Raw genomic sequence first — 22,945 nt, forward strand, 5'->3', positions numbered from 1 at the left:
TGGCTAAGAAAATCAGGGCCTTGGAGAGTTATGCCACTCCTGGGGTGGTCAATATGTCAAATATGGGGCTAGTGGAGGGGATTGTGATCCCGCAAAAATTTAAAGCGCCCGCGTTTGATCGTTATAATGGAAGTTCCTGCCCCGAGACACATCTGCAGGCGTTTGTCCGTAAGATCTCAGCATACACCATGGACCAAAAGCTGTGGATGTATTTCTTCCAGGATAGCCTGTCCGGAGGCTCACTGGAGTGGTACACCAAGCTCAAGTCCTCAGATATCAAGAATTGGCAAGATCTTGGGAACGCATTCTTTAAATAGTATCAGTTCAATGCTGATATGGCTCCGAGTCGTACCCAACTGCAGGGTATGTCTCAAAAGAATAACGAGGGGTTTAAAGAATATGCTCAGAGGTGGAGGGAGTTGGCTGCCAGAGTGCAACCTCCACTTGTGGACAGAGAGATGTCTGATCTCTTCATGGGGACCTTGAAGGGGGCATTTGCTGAAAGAATGGTTGGTTGTCCGTTGACCAACTTTTCAGATATCGTGGTGGCTGGTGAGAGAATTGAGAGCTGGTTGAAGCTCGGTAAGATTCAGGGTAACGCTTCTTCTTCAGGGTCGAAGAAGCCCTTCAGTAATGGTCAGAGGAAGAAGGAGGGAGATACCAGTGCAGTCTATGCACAGAGAGGACCCAGTAGGGATCGTTACTTCCAGCACACTGCTGCAGTAACTATTCCTGCTGAGAATCAGAATCAGCAGCAGCAACAGCAACAACCGCAACAACAGAGACAACCGTTTCAGCAGAGGCCTCAGAGGGCTGGTTATCAGGTCAAGGGGAGAATGAACGATCGTCAGTTTGACAGGCCTCCTGTAACCTATTCCTTTCTGTTGAAGAAGCTGATGGACCTGGGGTTGGTACAACTAAGGACTCTGGCACCTTTGAGACCTGATCAGAGGCCAGCCAATTATGATGAAAATGCAAAATGCGAATTCCATTCGGGTGCTCCCGGACATAACATAGAAAACTGCAAAGCTTTTAAGCACACAGTTCAAGACCTGGTGGATTCGAAAGCCATCAACTTCGCCCCATCTCCCAACGTCAATGCTAATCCCATGCCCGCACATGGTCAAAGGGGAGTGAATGCTATCTCTGAGGAGAGTAGGGTGGGGCTGTGGTCTGTTGATCAGTTGAAGACTCCTCTGGCTGAGGTTAAGAGGCAGTTGAGGTTGAATGGGGTTCATCCGGGCTGTAATGATGATTGTGCTGAGTGCGCTGTTGTTCAGAACGGGTGTGAATTGTTGAGGAGGATTGTCCAGGGTTTGATGGACGAGGGAAGTATTTTAATTGAGAAGGCTGATATGGGGAAGGATGAAGTCTCCACCATAACAATTTATTTTGATCCGGTGGATTTGTCTACTCTTGCTGAGGCGGCTCCAGTTACCATCACGGTACCTGGACCAATTCCATATGACAAAGATGACGTCGTGCCTTGGCATTATGGTGGAGAGGTGTATTGTAATGGTGAGAAGGTGGAAGATCAGACTGCAAGTGAAACCACCGTTTCAAAGGTGGATAATGCCGGTACCAGCGGTTTCACTCGCAGTGGAAGATTATTTGCACCAGATGCCCTGAGGGGAGGAGAAGGAGAAAAAGAGAAAAAAGAAAAGGCTGAGGCTTTAGCCAGGGCAAAAGGGAAAGCAGTGGTTAATAATGGTACTCCTGATGTGACACCGGCGCCCGTGGGGTCGGAAGGAAAACTTGATGATGATGCAGAGGAATTCTTGAGGATCATCAAGAAGTCTGAGTACAAGTTGGTAGACCATCTGCAGCAGACTCCCTCCAAAATATCCATTCTGTCGTTGCTGTTAAGCTCTGAGGGGCATAGAGAGGCTTTGTTGAAAATTTTGAAGAAGGCCTATGTTCCTCAAGAAATTACCATTAACCAGTTGGAGATGGTTGTGTCTAATGTGCATGCCAGCCATGGGCTGGGTTTTACAGACATGGATCTGACTGTGGATGGGAGGAATCATAACCGGGCTTTACACATAGCAATGGAATGCAAAGGGGCCGTGCTTTCGCATGTGCTGGTTGATACCGGCTCCTCATTGAATGTGTTGCCGAAGAAAGCTCTAGCTAAGCTGAATTGTGATGGGCTGATTCTGAATCCGACTGATTTGATAGTAAGGGCGTTCGATGGGTCGAAGCGGGCCGTATTCGGAGAGGTTGAGCTGCCGGTGAAGATAGGCCCGGAGGGGTTCAAGTCGATATTCTACGTCATGGATATTCAACCGGCGTACAGTTGCTTGTTGGGTAGGCCGTGGATTCATGCTGCTGGGGCAGTGACCTCGACTTTACATCAAAAGCTGAAATATATCTGGGAAGGCCAGGTTGTCACTGTGTGCGGAGAAGAGGACATTTTTGTCAGCCACCTGTCCTCATTCAAATACGTTGAGATGGACGGCGAAATCTGGGAGACGCCTAGTCAAGCTTTTGAAACCGTCAAGGTGGAGAATGCTCTTTTTGCTAAAGAGGAAGAGAAACCGTCCATTGCTTCGTATAAACAGGCTGCTGAGGTGGTGAAGAATGGAGAAGCTCCTGGTTGGGGCAGAATGATGGATATCTCCGCAAAGAAAGATCGCTTCGGAGTGGGGTATCAGCCGAACAGAGGCTCGTCGGGACAAGGCGGAGGACGTCGTACATCGGTAACATTCACTAGTGCCGGAATGCTGGATCCGGATCACATTTGCATGATGAGTGATGAAGCTGATAGCGACTGCGAAATGGACCGGTGGATAAAGCCGTGCGCACCAGGGATGGGAATTCAGAACTGGAAGGCTGAAAAGATCATCCGGGTCACTCTGCTGGAAGAGTAATATTTTTCCTGTTTTTGATGTTATATGCATGAAAGCCATACGTGTTGCCCGACACGTTATGGTTCATTGTAAGAGCCACCTCATGTTTAAATTTGCAAATTCGCATTATTAATAAAAGGATATTTTTCAGTTAAAAGCGGTGTTCCCTGTTTTTCATTTATTTTTGCAGTTTAAAAATAAAAACAAAATAAAAATGGCAATGTTTTCATTTTTCTTTTTCAATTTTGTCTCACACCGGTTCTAAGCAATGCATGAATCAACATTCATGCAGATGCGATTCCTCTCCGGATCTCATTGATAACAATCCTGTTACACCCTTGTATGACTTCGACAATCCAATCTATCTTGCTGAGGAAGAAGACGAAGAAGATTGTGAACTGCCAGGGGAGTTAGCCAGGTTGTTGAAACAAGAGGAGAAGGTGATTCAGCCGCATGAAGAGCAGATTGAGGTTGTGAATCTGGGTACCGACGAGGTCAAGAAAGAGGTGAAAATCGGGGCTGCTTTGGAGGAAAGTGTAAAGAGCAGATTGGTAGTGCTGTTGAAAGAGTATGTCGATATCTTTGCCTGGTCTTATCAAGATATGCCAGGGTTGGATACCGATATCGTTGTGCACAAGCTACCGTTGAGAGCAGATTGTCCTCCAGTGAAGCAGAAATTGCGCAGAACTCGACCTGACATGGCGATGAAAATTAAAGAAGAGGTGCAGAAGCAGTGGGATGCTGGTTTCCTAGCTGTCACTAATTATCCGCCGTGGGTCGCGAACATTGTGCCAGTCCCGAAGAAAGATGGGAAAGTAAGAATGTGTGTGGACTACCGAGACCTGAACAGAGCTAGTCCGAAAGATGATTTTCCGCTACCTCACATTGATGTGTTGGTAGATAATACAGCTCAATTCTCGGTGTTTTCCTTCATGGATGGCTTTTCTGGCTATAATCAAATCAAAATGTCGCCAGATGATATGGAGAAAACAACGTTCATCACACCGTGGGGCACCTTTTGTTACAAGGTGATGCCATTCGGTCTCAAGAACGCCGGTGCTACTTATCAGAGGGCCACGGTGACTTTGTTTCATGATATGATTCATCATGAAATTGAATGCTATGTTGATGACATGATAGCAAAGTCCCAAACAGAAGAGGGGCATTTGGTAGATCTGGCCAAGTTGTTCGACCGGCTGAGACAGTTCAGACTGAGGTTGAATCCGAACAAGTGCACTTTCGGAGTGCGGTCCGGTAAATTGCTGGGGTTCATTGTAAGTGAGAAAGGAATCAAGGTTGATCCTGCAAAAGTAAAAGCGATAAGAGAAATGCCTGAACCGAGAACAGAGAAAGAGGTTCGTGGTTTCTTAGGTAGATTGAACTACATTTCACGGTTCATATCTCATCTAACAGCCACGTGTGAACCGATATTCAAGTTGTTAAGAAAAGATAAAACGGTCAGGTGGAATAATGATTGCCAAGCGGCATTTGAAAAAATAAAAGAATATTTGCAGGAGCCTCCGATTCTGATGCCTCCTATGGAGGGAAGACCGTTAATTCTGTACTTGACGGTCCTCGAGGGGTCTATGGGGTGTGTATTGGGGCAGCATGACGAGTCTGGTCGAAAAGAGCATGCCATATACTACCTTAGCAAAAAGTTTACCGACTGTGAAACAAGATATTCACTACTCGAGAAAACTTGTTGTGCTTTGGTCTGGGCTGCTCGCCGACTAAGGCAGTACATGCTGGTTCATACCACTTTGTTGATTTCCAAGATGGATCCAATCAAGTACATTTTTGAGAAGCCAGCATTGACCGGACGGGTTGCGAGGTGGCAAATGATTTTGACTGAATACGATATACAGTATACCTCTCAGAAAGCGATCAAGGGGAGTGTATTGTCTGATTACCTCGCCCAGCAACCCATTGAGGATTATCAACCGATGAAGTTTGAATTCCCTGATGAGGACATCATGTTTCTCAAATCGAAAGATTGTGAGGAACCGATCCCGGAGGAGGGGCCTGACCCTGAATCCGAATGGATTCTGATGTTTGATGGGGCCGTTAACGTGAATGGAAGCGGTGTTGGTGCTGTTTTGGTTACGCCGAAAGGATCCCACATTCCTTTTGCTGCCCGGCTGACATTTGAGTGTACCAACAACGTGGCTGAATATGAAGCTTGTATATTGGGTATTGAAGAGGCGATTGATTTGAGGATCAAGAACCTTGTCATATATGGAGATTCAGCTCTGGTGATAAATCAGGTTAACGGGAAATGGTATACGCATCAATCTCATTTAGTTCCATACCGGGATTATACGAGGAGATTGTTGACGTTTTTCACCAAGGTGAAGTTGCATCATGTGCCCAGAGAGGAGAATCCTTTGGCAGATGCTTTGGCTACTCTGGCCGCCTTGATTAAGGTGCAGAGGTGGAATCAGTTCCCCAGTGTTGAAGTAGGTCGTCTGGATAGACCGGTTTATGTGTTTGCTGTTGATACAGCGCCTGATGATGAGAAGCCGTGGTATTACGATATCAAGCGCTATCTAGAGACTCAAGAGTATCCTGAGGGAGCATCTAAAAAGGACCGAAAGACTCTGCGGAGGTTGGCCATGGTGTTCTACTTGAATAAAGATGGGGTTTTGTACAAGAGGAATTTTGATTGGGTCTTGCTCAGATGTGTCGATGATAAAGAAGCAAGCCAATTGATGAAAGAGGTTCACGAAGGATCATTTGGTACCCATGCCAGTGGGAATGCAATGGTAAAGAAGCTGCTGAGGGCAGGTTATTATTGGATGACAATGGAGGCCCAATGTTTCAATTTCGTGCGGAAGTGTCATAAATGCCAGATTTATGCTGACAAGGTGCACGTGCCTCCAAATCCGTTGAGCTTAATGTCGTCTCCATGGCCGTTTGCTATGTGGGGCATTGATATGATCGGAAAGATTGAGCCTACAGCTTCGAATGGGCATCGGTTCATATTAGTGGCTATTGATTACTTCACCAAGTGGGTGGAAGCAGCCTCTTATACGAATGTGACGAAGCAGGTCGTTGCCAAGTTTCTCAAGAGAGACATCATTTGCAGATATGGGGTTCCCGAGAGAATCATTACTGATAATGGTTCTAATTTGAACAATAAGATGATGGCAGAACTGTGCCGGGAATTCAAGATCGAACATCACAATTCTTCTCCCTATCGTCCGAAGATGAATGGGGCGGTTGAGGCAGCCAACAAGAATATCAAGAAGATTGTGCAGAAAATGGTGGTAACCTATAAAGACTGGCATGAGATGTTGTCGTTCGCATTGCATGGGTATCGAACGTCGGTGCGTACATCTACTGGGGCAACTCCTTTCTCACTGGTATATGGAATGGAAGTCGTGCTACCAGTTGAGGTCCAGATTCCCTCTTTGAGAGTCCTGATGGACGTAAAGTTGCAAGAGGCGGAATGGGTAAGGACTCGGTATGAAGAGTTAAGCCTGATTGAAGAGAAGAGGCTGGCAGCCATCTGTCATGGGCAGTTGTATCAGCAAAGGATGAAGCGTGCTTTCGACAGAAAGGTACGACCTCGGGTATATCACGTCGGTGATCTGGTGATGAAAAGGATCCTTCCTCCTCAAAACGATCGAAGGGGCAAGTGGACACCTAATTATGAAGGTCCATTCGTGGTCAAGAAGGTTTTCTCTGGCGGAGCCTTGTTGTTAACGACCATGGATGGCGAGGATTTTCCATCCCCTATGAATGCGGACGCAGTTAAAAAATACTTCGTATAAAGAGACTCGCTGGACGAAAAGAATAAAATAGTCCAGGAAAAAATGGGCATCCCGGCGAACCAAAAACAGAATGAAAAGGGTTCGGGCAAAAATTAGGGATAAAAACGAAAAGTGTACACCCGGCAAGTCGAAAACCTGAAAAGGCGACTTGGGCAAAAAAGGGTATCCCGGTGGACTGAAAACCCGAAAGGGCGGTCCAGGCAAAAGAGGGATTGAAACGAACAACTGCGTCTAGCATGATCGTTTGCGCTTTGGTTAAAGCAACACGGATAATACCCAATAGGGATCAATCAGAATCGTCTTGTTCAGAAGGCAGAAAGTACGGAGAGTCTGAGGACATATGGGGTGTAACCGAGTTGGAACTCGATGAGATCATGGGTTTCACATTGCCATTAGGATAGATTTTTCCTTTTGTGCGCAATTACCTCTTTTCAGGAATTGCTTCCTTTGTATTGCTCAATTTGAGCCACACACTTTTCAATCAATAAAATGCATATTCAGTCAAATAATTTTGTTTTTGTTTTTCATTACCGCTTTGATTGCAAAAACATCCGATTATTTTTGATAAAGAATCTTGCATTTTAAGACAAACAGGTCCCTTCCAGTGCATGCTTATAAGATTGAGGCTTGAAATTTTATTCGGAAGGTTGAGTGACCCAGGTGTTGAAATCTTGACACGCCTGGGGCACGGTTTTATCTAACGATCTCTTTTGCAGGTGCTGTTAGGTATTTTCACTCACTTGCAGGTTGTGATGTGGAAGCTATTAACAAAACAATCCCCATGGAGTCCAATCAGGGACGGGCGAACGGTGAAAAGAGGACGAAGGACGTACGACGATCCTTGAAATTAATCAAGAAGACTCTTCAAAATCGGAAGATTGAAAAGTCTGTATAAGTCCCAGAATTTCGCTCTCCGTCGAGCGCGGCGTGACTTGGAATACAAGATGATGGAGCAGAAAAGGTCCAGACGAGTCGGGATGTATATCCCCAAGCAGAGTCATGAGGACCAAATCCCAGCAGATCCAAGGTCTGTGGTTTCCCTAGCAGGGTCAGGATGGTTATCCCCAGCAGGTTCCAGATCGATGCTTCCCCAGCAACTAGGTCTGAAGGTGGCAGTTTCCCCAGCGGAAGTATCTATGTGCGGTGGTTCCCCAAACAGAGTCGGGATGTATACCCCCAGCAAGTCAAAGACTGTTGTATCCCCACAGAGTGTTGGTGGTTCTTATCCCCAGAAATTTTCCAAGTGGATTGGGTGCAAAGGAAGGTTCTTCCCCAGCAAGGGATGCCTATTCCCAGCAGCAGTGTTATTCCCCAGCAGGGTGGAAATTGGAGTATTGGCGAGTTCCTCAGCAGAGTGTCTCGAGCTCCTCAGAAGAGTCCCTTAAGGGGGATACTTTTTATGCATTCATAATGTAGAATAAGCATAGCATGTTGCATGGAAAAAATAAATCGCGTAGCCTTTCCATACTTATGGAGCATTACGCAGAAAAAGTCATTCATCATTACAAACATGAGCTAGTCTCAAACCGTGGTTGCTGTTTGAGAGGTGGTTTGGCCCAAAAGGTGAAGAGGTTACTTCGAGGAGTTTAGCCTCATGATTTACTCAAAGGTATTCCTCAGTAGTGCGATACTGGAGGAAATTTCTGTTGTGCGAGACAGCAGTTGGTAGATGTTATTCTGAGGAGTTTAACATCGTGGTGATTGTATCAAAGGTATTCCCCAGTAGTGCGATACTGGAGGAATTTTTTTCGTCGAGCGGAGATGGAAATAAAATCAAAGGACGTTACGCGATCAGCGCGACTATCGGGGTCCAAATGGAGAAGAGGAAATGTTGATACATTTTCTGGAGATCGGGGTTCAAATGGAGAAAAGGAAATGTGGTGATATTTTCTGGAGAGTGGGTCCAAATGGAGATTGGAGATGAAGATTATATCCGGGATGAGGTCCTCAGGATTATCTTCTGTTCATGTGTCACCTAAGACTTTGGCGGAGGCCAATAGAGGTCGATTATAGGTGTCTTCTGAGGAAGAGATGCACATGTTACCTTCCTTTTGTGAAGGTGTACCCTCTGACAAGTCGCCCTCAGAGTGTGGTTTGGTGTTATTTCCGACGTTGCCAGCGGAATTATCACGAGAAATGGGAGATCGGGGTTCAAATGGAGAAAAGGAAATGTGGTGATATTTTCTGGAGAGTGGGGTCCAAATGGAGATTGGAGATGAAGATTATATCCGGGATGAGGTCCTCAGGATTATCTTCTGTTCATGTGTCACCTAAGACTTTGGCGGAGGCCAATAGAGGTCGATTATAGGTGTCTTCTGAGGAAGAGATGCACATGTTACCTTACTTTTGTGAAGGTGTACCCTCTGACAAGTCGCCCTCAGAGTGTGGTTTGGTGTTATTTCTGACGTTGCCAGCGGAATTATCACGAGAAATGGGAGAACGGGGTTCAAATGGAGAAAGGGAAATGTTGAGGCATTTTCTGGAGAGCGGGGTTCAAATGGAGAAAAGGAGACACGAGGTGTTTTCTGGAGAACGGGGTTCACAATGGCGATCGCGAGCTATCGTCAGGCGACTGGGGTTCAAATGGAGAATGGGGTTCGTTATTCTGGCAAACAAGGTGTTGGGGTTCAACTGCAATGATCCGGGATCATTTGCGCGAAAGAAAATTTCGGGGTTCAAGAAAACGAAAAAAGAGAGAAAATTTCGGGGTTCAAGGAAAAGTAAAAAAAAAGGGGAGAAAAATAATAATCCCCAGGGGATGTGTGGTGTTCAGGCCATGGTTATCCCTGCGTTACCATTTATTTTGGTATCCAGGTTGATGTTGTTGTTTCGGTGATCAGGCCGACTTGTTCCGTTCCAGACGGATTCTTCTTCAAGATTGTGTTCTGTGCCGATTCTGACAGGCGTTGTTAATTATTTTCCCATCAGAGTGCAAATTGTTCGTCTGGTCTTGGTATTCAATCACTCTTCATCCTGATCATCTGAAAGCCGAGGCTATTCATATCGACAGGTTCACAGTGGATTGAATAGGGGCAGCTGTAACACCTCAAAATTTGCCCTCCTCTCTTGGGACTAGCTTGAGCATTGCATATCATTTTGTAGGTCATTAGGCATTGCATATTGCATATCATGTGGTTACATTGTACAAATCATCCTCCTAAGTCTTGATCAGAAGATGAAGAGGTCATGATGCTAGCTGAGGGTTTCTTTGAATGGACTGGATCACTAAAGGTTGGTGTATCAAATTAGGGTTTCTTGATTCTCAGAGAGATTGGTCTTCATCTTGTTTGAAGTGATGCATCATCATCATCATGGTCTTGATATCATCCAAGAGGTTCAAGAGATTGATCATATTCCTTGAGATTAGGGTTTTGACCACTGGTCAACCCTGATCAGTTGCATTGGGCCAATCAGGGCATGGCAAGGAGATGGGGTCTATAATGGATATGGGGATCATCATGTGATTATATTGAGCTTATGGAAGCTAGGGTTTCATCATTGAGCCATTTCATCAGAGGATTGAGGCTCAACTTGATCAGTGCCTTGCCAAATTCATCTATCAGTTGAAAAAGTCAACTGTGGTCAACTGTGCTTGATTTTGTGGATTTGGAGGTGGGAGAGGGTTGGATATACTTCATTCATGTTGAAACAAGTTTCATTTTACATTTCGAACATCAAGAATGAAGAAAATAAAGTCAGACAAAAAATTGCCAAAAATAGAAAGTGACTTGTAATGAAAGTTTCCAAAAATGGAAAGTTTTTCACCTCAAAATTACGTGTCCAAAAAAGCTTCAAATGAAATTTTGTTCAACATGAAAGTTGTAGATCTTGCTCTCACCTTTCCAAAAAGTCCAAGAACTTGAAATTCCCATGTATGGTTGACAAGATATGGTCCATTCATTTTCCAAAAATACCTAAAATCAAAGTGGCATAACTTTCACATGGAATGTCCAATTTGGGTGATCTTTCTTTGAGCAAACCCCATTTCACATGTACTTTCATGGTGCATAATCAAAATTCATCAAAAATGGTCAAGGCAAAAAGTCAAGTTTCAAGTGGACTATGTAGCATTTTTGGTGTGAGATAGTGAAATTGAGAAATACAAGGCCTATGGACATGAAACCAATTCCAACACACTCCAAATGCCAAATAGAACATGTTTGGGCTGTCATGAGCTGTCACATTGCATTTTTTGGAAAGGTCATTTTTGCCCTTGCACTTAAAATCTCATTTGTGCTAATCACTTCAAATTTGGTAATTGTGATTAACAAAGTGGATTAAGGAGATGGTATATATTGTTAATCATAACAGAATCATAACAACATTTTCATTCTCCAAGAATCATAACTGAATTTCCCTCCAATTCTCTCAAATTCTCCAAGAACTTCATCACTATTTTTCAACATTTCTTCACCAATTCTCAATCAATTTGCATCATTCTTCTTTGGTTCATCTTCCACAAGACTCATTGAGGAACTGTTTGCTGAATTCGTGGCCAAAAGCATCAAGAATCGTGACTGTCCAAAGTTTGCACAATAATGGAAATTCCTTAAATCTCATAACTGGAGCATCGTTGAGCTGAGGATCCTTCTCCATTCACCTTCCTCATCATTGTGCTGCATCTGTTTTTGGCTTTTACACGTGGAAACATCAAGATCAAGATCTGCAATCTCCACAAGGTGATTTTTCGAAACTCTCCATTGCTCAAATCATGATATGCGTTTTGTAGGTCTTTCAATGTAGATTAACATGATGTTCATAGTTTTTGATTTGGTTGAGAATTGAATGAGAAATCTGAATTTGAAGTTTGATATGCATTTCTTTTTTTGGATCGATCCCGTCGCTATGCTTAGAATTAGGAGAAATCATTTGCACATTCTTAATCCTTGTTGAAAGACGAACACGTGGATATATAGTTTGTCAATTTTGGTTGAGATTGGATGTTCTTCATTTTCTGGAATTTCTGAGCTTGTTCTTGATGAAGAACACTCATGAACGTGTGTTTGATCTTCAATTTCCTGGCCTGGATTCGAATATGTGTTTGCCGCGCCCACCGTCCAATGAGAACGCGCCAACGCTTCTAATTGAAGCGGCGTCGTTTTGCCCTGGCAGTTTAATATTACAGGAATGCCATTGTCATATTTAATTATATATTATTTCATTTTCTTTTTCTTATTTTATTTCATTTTGATGCTTGATCTTCAAAAATTCATAGGAGCTTCATTTTTTATCCAAATTGAGTGAGGTTTTTTTCATGATGATCCTTATGATGTGTAGAATTTAATCATGATTTTTGTGATTTTTGTGCACGTGTAAAAAATTAAAATGCCTAGGGTTTGCTTGGTAGTGTCACATATGTGTATGCTTTGCCATATCATTCATAAAATGATGATGCTTTCAAATAAATGGATGAAATTTTTTGTGCATATTCTGGACATTTTGATGGTGATTTTGATGTAGAGTTTGTAATTTTTGGATACATGGTTGAGGAGATATGAATTTTTGATTAGAGGTGTGACAATTTGTGTCACACCAAGCTTGATGAACTTCATGATTTTATTTGCCTGGCTTAGGGATGTTGAATTGAGCTGAAATTTTGCATGAATGAGCATATGTTTGTTGAGATAACATGTGAATATTTCTGGAATTTTTGATGGCATTTCCTAATTGATTGAGATTTTCTATTCTGTTGGCTCATTTTGTGACATTTTGTGACACATGTTGGCATTTGATTTGTGAAATTCTCATAGTTAATTGGATGGATGTGAAATTTGACATGTGAATTCTAGACACATTATAGGTCATTTTGGTTTTGATCCCATTCATTTATCATGTATTGTAGCTGTTTTATGATTTTTGGAAGTTGATGCTTGTGTTGATGCCTTGTGTTGGCTTGTTTGAAATTGTCTGAACTTCTTGATTTTCATTGACCTACTTCCTTTTTCCCAATTGAGCTGAAATTTGACATGCTATTCATTGGATATGTTCTGTTTAGACTTGAATTTTTGTGGAATTAATTGAATTGTTTTGGTATGGATTTGGTTGAGATAGTTCTGTTTGGTCTTTTGAAGTTGCAAATTGCATGTTTGGTACCTTTTTGTGCATGAAATGATGATGGTGAATGATATGAGCATGGGACCAATTGCATTTGTTTCTAAATTGTTTAATTGTGATTTTGGATAATTTTCACTTGCTGCTTTGATTTTTTCATCTCCCTTGGACCCTAGGCTTGGCCTAGTGGTCTTGTTTCTCATGTTTGGTTTGGATTTTCAGGTTGAGATGCAAATGGTTTAAGGAGATTGCTTCAAGTTAATTAAGTTGACTTGTGAATTGTTTATGATTAACATTGACTTTGTGTTGTAGGTTTGATACTTGAGTTTGAGCTCATGGCTTGCACTTGTGTGCATTAACTTGTGTTTGACTGTATAGATTAACTGTTTGACTTTTGCTGTTTACTGTTGGTTTGTCTGAGTACTGATGATACTTGATTGATTTCAGGTACATTTAGTTGCTTACAGTTCCTTGAGAACTTGCTTGCTGTTGCTTGGTTTTTAAACCAATTGAGGTAGAATTTCTATTCTCCATGTAGTCTGGAAGACCTGGCCTGTTACTTGGCCAGGCAACTGTCTGAAGTCCTCCTTAAGAGGCGATGTTTGTGATTGTTTAACTTTGTCCCCAAGCAGGTAAAGACCTTGATTAAGGCAATTGGCAGAACCCAAGGGATATGCAATCTATCCCCTGCTATTCTTGGTGAGTCGTCCCTCTGCTCACACCACTGTGTAGATGCATTGGGACACAAACCCAAGATCTTGTACATTGTACAGTTGTGTCAGAGTCTTGAGTGTAGAAGGGTTCCTCCTTTCTGAACCCACACTCCTTTGTCTGAAGCTCTCCCTGGTCGGGGATAAGAGCTGTGAAGTCTAATCTTCACTCTCCTTTCATCTGCTTCACCCTGACTCTCAATGTCAGGGTTAAGAGCTAACACTACCCTTGTACAGAGGACTTGCCTTGGCGGTCTAACCCATTGTTTGAGCCCACTTGACTGGATATAGTGTGTGCTACGTGGAATGTTTGATTTGCTTTGTTTATGCTTGCATGCTTGCTTTTTTCCTGGATAGGATTAGCTTGCTGTGGTGCAAGTAGGTAGAAACCATAACATAGGGCAATGATGCATGATAACACTAGGCTCGAGTACAGCTCCCTGGTAGTGTGTCTCCCCTTTGTTTCTGGTTAGGAGATAGTTTCTCCCCTGTTAAGGGGAACTACGTTGCCCTGATCCTCATACCAGATGAGGTACGTAGGCAGGAGGTCGCACGAGATCTCTCCGGGCAAACTTGTTTTCTTTTTGTGTGTGTTTGCTTGACAGTTGCTAGGCTCGAGTTCCCGACTCCTTAGTTTCAACTTAGAACAAGAAGGTGCCCTTTGTGTGATGGACCTGGTTTACTTCATATCATCTGGCAACAATTCAATCTGGTCTGGGCCAAGAAGTCATCCATGAAGATAAACACTGAGACTTGAGCCATATAATCAACCAATACCTCATTGTGATGTACCGGGAATCCATCTTTCAGATTAGCTCTGCTCGCATCTTGATAGTCTATTCACACCTTCTCTCTTTCTCATCCTTTGTCGGCCTCAGCTTTTGCACAGTCTCCTCCTGATGGTAGTTTATGCCCCAAAACATTGGTATCCCACCTTGGTGTATCTAGATACAACCAGGCACATGTATCAACCTTCTCTTTCAAAAGGGCTACCATTCTGCTCTTGACTTGCCTCTGAAACGACCTCAGCTTTTCGCTTTCTAACCTCGGCGGAGCTTGGAGTAACAATCTTGAATCACTCCTCGTGTGGTTGAATCACCTTCTCCTCTTGTTTCAATGACCTGGCTAATTCCAGCAAATCACAATCTTCTTCGCCTTTTTCTCTGGCATGATAGCTTGGATCATCGAAGTCATATAGAGGTGTAACCAAATTGTTATCGGTGAGATCAGGAGAGTCACTTTTAAGGTCGGAACCAAATGAATCAAAAGGAAAGAGAATAAAAACATTGCCATTTCTATTTTTATTTTTATTTTATTTTTTAAAACTGCAAAATAAGTGAAAGACAGGGAACACTGCTTTTAATTACAAAAACATCCATTTATTACTGATGCAAAATGTTGCAAAATGAAACACATGAGGTGGCCCTTACAATGGATCAGTACGCTTCGGGCAAAACGTATGGCTTTCATGCAAACAAGATCAAAACACAGAAATACTACACTCCTGGATGAGTGACAGTGATGCTCTTGGAGGCCTTCCAGTTGCCTGGTACGCACGACTTTATCCACGCCTCAAGCTCGCGGTTGCTGTCAACATCCTCACCTACTGAACGGGCATGACCAGGATCCAACATCCCTGCACTGACGAAGGTGTACGGCGGACGACATCCTCTGTTTGGTCTAGACGACTCTAAATCCGGCTGATATCCGACCCCAAACATGTCTGCTTTCATCACGATGTCAATGATCCTTCCCCAGCCTTGCGCCTCTTTGTTTCTCACCACTTCCAGAGCTTGTTAATAAGAAGAAATGGACAACTTCTTCTCTTTCTCAGCAACAAGGGCCTTCTCTACCTGGACGGTTTCAACTGCCAGACGGGGTGCTCCGCACCTTACATCGTCCATTTCTACTTCCTTCATCTTCTAGGTCGTGTCTTTCATCAATCCACTTCCCTCTATGGTGACGATCGCACAAGAATTATCACTAACAGGGAAAACTCCATCCTGCTCCAGAGGTTTTGGGACCACAACCATTGGAACCTTTAGCTGATCCTCCTCAGTCATCTCCAATCCTTTCTTGGCCTTCTTCACCATCTTGACTTTTACAGGACCCCTTCTGGGCGCAGGGTTGACATCCCCCTTCATAATCTGGGCCAAGTTAATGGTCTCGGAGTCCACCATGTCCTGGACGACATGCTTAAAAGCTCTACAGCCCTCAATGTCGTGTCCGGGTGCCCCAGAGTGAAACTCGCACTTGGCCTTCTCATCATAATTTGGTGGCCTCTTCTGCCGTTCTATGGGAATCAATATCCTTGGCCGTACTAAAGCAAGATCCATCAACCTTTGGAACAGATGGGCGTAAGTCACGGGTGGTTCCTCAAACTGACGATCCTCTTTCTTCTTCTTCACCTGGCTTTCAGCTCTCGGTGTCTTCTATTGAGGTGACAGTTGTTGCTGCTGAACAGGTGATTTGCTGACAGGAGTGGATACAGTGGTAGCGTAAGGGTGATAACGATCTTTACCACGTTCTTTCTTTGCGGGCACACCAACTGGCTCAACCTTCTTCTTGAATGGACCACTGTCGGAGGGTTTCCTTGCTACAGTACCGGAAGGTTTGTTCACTTCGGAGGACGGAGCCTTCTCCTGAACTTTCTCCACTATCAGCCATTTCTCAATCTTTTCCAATCTTTCAGACATGGCTTTCTGCCCCAAGGCAAGTCCTTGCACAACACTGAACAACTCCCTCATCATCTCTTTCAGTTCAAGGATATCGGCGTTGAGAAGATCCATCAGCTTGAATTTGTTGACCCCCAGCAGGTTATCTGAACAGACAAGCTATGCGCACCGGTTGAATTACTGGAACCTACAAAACAGCAAATGGGTTAGTATGACTCACACATGCAATGTCTGTCCGTACTAGGAATATTCAGTCTTCTTTTTTTTCTGGTTTCATTGAGACAGATAAAATTTCATCAACAACATTTTGACATCTGGATGTCTCTCAACCGGGGTTTTTAATTTAAAAGTAATGGACCCTGAGTACGGACAGACATGAGTTGAATGCAGATGAATGCGAGATGATATGATGCAAATGCATGAATGCAGGCCCTTGTGCCACCAAGTCAACTGTAGACCCTCTGCTTTTCTGAACCAGTCAATTTGCGGGACCAAGTCACCATAAATCCAACTTGGGGAGTTCCGGAATAAACGGAACCGGAGATTACATCACTAACTTCACAGGAACAACCACTGAACGGGTGACAAACGGATCCTCTGAACAAGTACTCTCAACTCAGCCCGGGGATCCGAAATAAACGGAACCCGCTGATAAACCACGGACAGAACTCTGGCGTCCCAGAAATAAATGCCCCATAATTCACAGTCACCATCAGTACCAAGAGTCACCAACACATCACCAACCAATCAGCAACTGTACCTGTAATGATCAAACCCTCCCCACTCACGGGTGTTATCTAGGCCAGGGTAAAGTCGAAGAGAAACGCAGCATAAATAACCTTTCGCAGAATACCATCATATACACACCTGAAGTATGTAACGACAGTATCCCACCAGGGTCTGAACTGCTCGTGATATCAATGTTCCGCTAAGTGGCGCAATACCACCCGCTTCCCATGAATCACTCTATTCCTAAGCATCCTAGATTTCACTCATAGCCTGGGTATTGGGCCTTTTACCTCGAGTAACTCCCACCCCAACAGAGAGACACAGCACAGCCAGCAGAGGAATATGAATAAATGCAAACATTAATGCAAACAATAAATGCAAACAGTAAACGCAAATATATACAAACGAATGCAATAAATAAACACAGCACACAGCAACCAAAACCCTAACCTAGAGAGCGCTAGGAGAGACTCGCTCAGGGAAGATGGACCAGCAGAGGTCAACTTCTCTTATCCCCAGCAGAGTCGCCAGCTGTCGCATCACGCGAAAAACCGGCGGGAAAAGAAAGAAACAACAGAGCCGCCACCGTGCGTTATTTATCCCAAAAGAGGGAAAGGAAACGCTCGAAGTAAACCTGGAAAGAACATGGTCTCGCGACCAAAGAGAATGGGTTCGGGAGTCGGTTATGCGAAGGGAAGGTATTAGCACCCCTACGCATCCGTAGTACTCTACGGGATCCACGCACAAAAGGAAGGAATATGGTTGCTAAGACACTGCTCCAACACACACACACTGGCTGAAAGAGACAAAAGAAACTGACTGAAACTGACTCGGCAGGATATCGCATCCTGGGCCTACTTAGTCTATCAGGCATAGACATCAGAGTCGAAGTAGTTCGGACTAGGGAGACGACACATGCTCGCTAAGATGTCGCATCCTATGCATACGTATCTCCTCGGACGAGAGAAGAATCAGAGCATTCATAGCTCGGCTGACACGCACACAAACAAACACTGACAAAGGCAAACGTGGAGCCTGAATGCCAATCACTGGACTTACATCAGCATCCGAACCAAAACACACACAAGAAGGCAAACATGGAGCCTGAATGCCAATCACTGGGCTTACATCAGCATCCGAACCAACAAACCCACACTGGAACCCGAATGCCACTCGATGGACTTACATCAACTTCCAAGCACACAACAACACAACAGGTTAATAGGGAGTCGGGGACTCGAGCCTATAACTGTCGAGCACACACTCAAACAGACAGACAACAAATTGCTAAGGAGTCAGGCACTCGAGCCTAGCAACTGTCAAACAACACACACAAAAAGAAAAAGGGCGCCCGGAGAGATCAGCTCAATCTCCTGCCTACATACTTCATCTGGTGTGAAGATCAGGGCGATGTAGTTCCCCTACGCAGGGAAAAAGGACTAGCCTAACCAGATAACAGAGGGAGACACAACTAGGGAGACTTCGACTCGAGCCTAGATGTTATCATGCAAATTCATCCCTAAGTTAAGGTTTCTAGCTAACTGGCACAGGGAGCCAGACTATCCTAGTCATGACTTGCACAGGAAGCAAGCCACACACACACTTAACTTGCACAGGAAGCAAGTCAAGCAAAACCTAACTTGCACAGGAAGCAAGTCTAAACTAACCCTAACTTGCACAGGAAGCAAGTCAAACAAACATACAAGCACAGATAGCACACACTATACACAAGCAAGTGGCTCAAACAAGGGTTAGGTTTTAGTCGAGGGGTCATATCAACCTCAACAAACAAACCTCTGGAACTGGGTAGATGTTGCTCTTAACCTTGCCATTGAGGGGCTAAGGTGAAGCAGATGAAAGGTGAGTGAAGATAAGACTTCACAGCTCTTATCCCTGGCCTGGGAGAGCTTAAGACAAGAATGTGTGGGTTCAGAAAGTGGGAACCCTTCTACACATTTGAAACTGACTCAACTGTACAATTGTACAAGATCTTGGGTTCGTATCTGCAATGCATCAATACAGTGGTGCGAGCAAAACAGATGACACACAGAATAGCAGGGGATAGGTTGCATATCCCTTGGGTTCTGCCAATTGCCTCTTCACTTAGGAGGTCTTTGACTCTATGCAAGGACAAAAGTAAACAGTCACAAACATTGCCTCTTAAGGAGGACTTCAGACAGTTGCCTGGCCAAGTAACAGGCCAGGTCTTCCAGACTACATGAAGATTAGAAATATACCTCAATGCAAATTGCTTATACAAGCAAAGCAAAGCAAAAGTTCACAAGGAACTAAGCAACTAAAAGCACCTGAAATAGTCAAGCAGACATTAGTATACAACCTCAACAAAGCAAAAGGAAGCAGGAGTCAACAGTCAGTCAGAAGCAAATGAATGTGCAAGGCACGAGGCTTAAGGCATGGGAGCCAAGCCACCTACAAAACAAACAAGTTAGACAATGATTTTTAAGCAAGCTCAATCAAAAAGAATTGGTCTCATTGGTCATTTGTTGGTCAACCTGAAAACATGAGCTCAAAGGTGAGTAACAGGACCACTAGGACAAGCCTAGGGTCAAAAATGAATGAAAAAAGTCAAAACAGCAAGCAATGCCCAATCAAAATCAAGTTCAAACATTTAAGAAACAAACCCAATTGGTTTCACATTCATATCAATCATCATCATCATTTCATGAACAAATTAGGTCAAAATATGGCATTTAGAAGCTCATAGAAGTCAACAGCAAGACTTGCATCAAAACCAATCTCAAACATTTCCAAAAATCACCAAATAAATCATGACCAATCACAACCCATAGCATGGTAAGCATGTCAAATTTCATCTCATTGGGACAAGAGGAAGGCAGTCAATGAAAATCAGAAAGTCAAAGCAATTTTGAACATGCTCAAAGAAGTCAACCAAACATGCATCAACTTAGAAAAATCATAAGTCAGAGATGGTGTATGATAAATGAATGGGACTAAAACCATGGCAAAGATGAGGATGTCTAGTTATCTCATGTAAAATTTCATGTCCATCTAATAAAGTATGAGAATTTCACAAATGAAATGGGAACAAGTGTCACACAAGGTCAACATTTGACTAAGCAGGGGGGAAAATCTCAAACAATTAGGAAATGCCTCAAATAATTCCAAGAAAATTCACATGTAAACTAGACATACAAGAGTAGGTTCATGCAAAAAATCAGATCAATTTGAGGTCAAGAAGCATGGTAATGAAAATCATCAAGTTGGACATCAATGGTGTGACACAAATTGTCACACCCTAATTCAGAAAATCATATCTCACAAACCAGCAATGATAAATTCATAAACTCTACACCAAAATCACCATGAGTGTGTCTAGTTTAAGCACAAAAAATTTGGGAGCCATTGGATAAAGTATCACCATTTCACAAATGTTTTGGCAAAGTGTACAAAATGTGCATACATGTCATAAACCCTAATACCAATTAAAATCCATTGATCACAAAATTCTGGAAAAATTATGATAAAAAACTAGAGATCATGATGAAGACAACACAAAAAATCTCATTAAATTTGGATTAAAAATGAACAAGTTATGGATTTTACAAGATTGGTGATCAAATGAAATAAAAAATTGCAAAACAACATGGATTAATGGGTCATGGGGTCCGGGAATGGCAAACTTGTAATTTCCCGGACCTTTTAATGAAACGCGGCGCTTAAGGTTACAGGCGTGGCAAGCTGCTATTGGCTGTATGGCCCAGAAACGTGGAAAAAACATGCAGGGCACGGTTGGGAAGATCAAACACGATCTTGGTATGGAAAAATTAGGGTTTTGGCCATGTTCTTCATTATTTTTCCAGATTTTTCCAGCAAGAACGAAGTGTAACCAAAATCCACAAACAAGGTATCATCGTGTTCATCTAACTGAGTACATCAACATGACAACATCCATTTTCATTAATTTATGCTAACAAGAGAGAACCAAGCAAAGACACATTCATATGCCAAACTTTAAAACCTCATAACTTCACAAATACTCAACCAAATCAAGTGACTCAAAGCTCAAAATACTCATGGCAAGGAGATCTATTTAATGTATATCATGGTTTTGGAAAATGAGAGATTCGATACCTGGCCAAATTTGGAGAACAGTCGTGATTCTGTTGCTTTTTTCGTGTGTTTGGCTTGAAACAGTTACTCTAAAACCCTCCTAATGATGAATGGTGAAAATGCTTTAGCTTGCAACAGCTTGGAATGGCCTCAAAAAACTTCTGCCATGGATGATGTCTCTTTAAAACAGCAGTGGAAAAGGAGCTTCCAGTTGGAAAAATATGGTTGCAACAGGTCCACAATGTTGTATGGATGTTGTATTAAGCAAGGCAAGGTTTAGTTCTTTGGAAGTTTTTTGACAGATTTTGAGAAATGCACAAAATGAGTTTTTGAGAATATGAATTTCTGTGTGCAAAATGATGGCTGCTCCTGCTAATAGGGTCCTCAATTGACAGAAAAAATGATGAATAATACTGCTCTGTTGTGGTACAAAGGATGGTTCATGAAAATATGGAGTAGAGTGGGTGAAAGTGTACTTTTGGCCAAATTTCAAGCAACTAGGTGATGGCTATGTGTACTGCACAAGAATGGGTCTCCAACAAGTTTTAAATGCATTTTCAGAACATGTTTGATTGGTAGAATTGGTTAGAAATGATTATTTTGAAAAGTCAAAATTCCACTCACTTGAAATTAATTAAGGCAAGTTCAAAAATGCCATTTTGATTGGTGAAGTTTTGGTACATGAAAGTTACATTTTTGGAAAGAGGGGATCAAATGTGACTTGTAGGAAAAAACCCCACCCAATTTGGCCAAATGGTTTGAGAGATATGGCCTTTTGAAGTTCAAGAATTTTTGAAAATGAATTGATCATAACTTGCCAACCACACATGGGAATTGAGTGTTCTTGGACTTTTTGGAAATGGGAGAACAAGATCTTCAACTTTCATGTTGGGCAAAAATTCATTTGAAGCTTGTATCATGATGTAAGTTTGAGGATCAAGACTTTCCATTTTTGGTAAGTTTCAGTTACAGGTCCAGTTTCCATTTTTGGAAATTTCTGATCTGGCTTCAAATTCTTCCATGATGGTGTTTGACATGATATATGAGGACTATATGGACATGAATGAGACCTCTCAAACCAATTTCCATCATCAAATCACTGATTAAATGGACAGTTGACCAACAGTTGACTTTTAGGGTTTCTGACTGACTGTGCATTGACTGATGACTTCTGAACATCCAATCCTTGACCAAAACACTTCAAATGGATCCTCAAGTCATGTGAACATGTTGGACCAACCCTAAGGCCTTGGCTCAATGGAATTTGTGCTTGCTTGCTTGACTGACTGATCTCCTGACCAGTTTGACCTAATTTCTTGATTGGCTTGCACTTGAGGCAAAAGAGGCAATGCAATGCTATGCAATGGACCATGATATGCTATGACCTAATATGAAAATGTATGTACAATGATAGGTGCAAATTTGAGGTGCTACACTTAGTAATTTGTTGTTTGTTTGTTTCCTCTTGTGTGCCAGGATATGGATGTAAGACCAACGATTGGCTGTTCGTATCCTGATTGTGTTTGTTTGGTTCGGAAGCCGATGTAAGTCCAGCGATTGGCATTCGGGTTCCATGTTTGCCTGAGTTTGTGTGTGTCTTGTTTGGCGTGCGTGAGCCGAACTACGGCAGCTCTGATTCTCGTTCCAGACGAGATACGTAGGCATACGACGCGATGTCCTAGCGAGCCCTCTTCCTCTTAACCCCACCTGTGTTGTCTTCGGTGTGTGTGTGTGATGTTTGTTTTAGCAACCTTAACCTATCTTTTGAGCGTGGATCCCGTCGAGTACGACGGACGTGAGGGGTGCTAATACCTTCCCCTTGCGTAACCGACTCCCGTACCCTTTCTCTTTGGTCGCGAGACCATGCTTTTCCCAGGTTTACTCTGAGCGTTTCCTTTCCCTCTTTTGGGATAAATAACGCACGGTGGCGGCTCTGTTTGTTTTTGTTTTAGCCCGCCGGTTGTTTTTCGCGGATGCGACACATATGAAAATGATTCCAAGAGAAATGTTACTCTAAATGACATTCCAAACAACTTTCATGTTGAGACCTAAAGATAGTTTTGCTT

The sequence above is a fragment of the Lathyrus oleraceus genome, chromosome 7, assembly GCF_024323335.1.
Source record: "Lathyrus oleraceus cultivar Zhongwan6 chromosome 7, CAAS_Psat_ZW6_1.0, whole genome shotgun sequence".
Classification (NCBI taxonomy): Eukaryota; Viridiplantae; Streptophyta; class Magnoliopsida; order Fabales; family Fabaceae; genus Lathyrus; species Lathyrus oleraceus.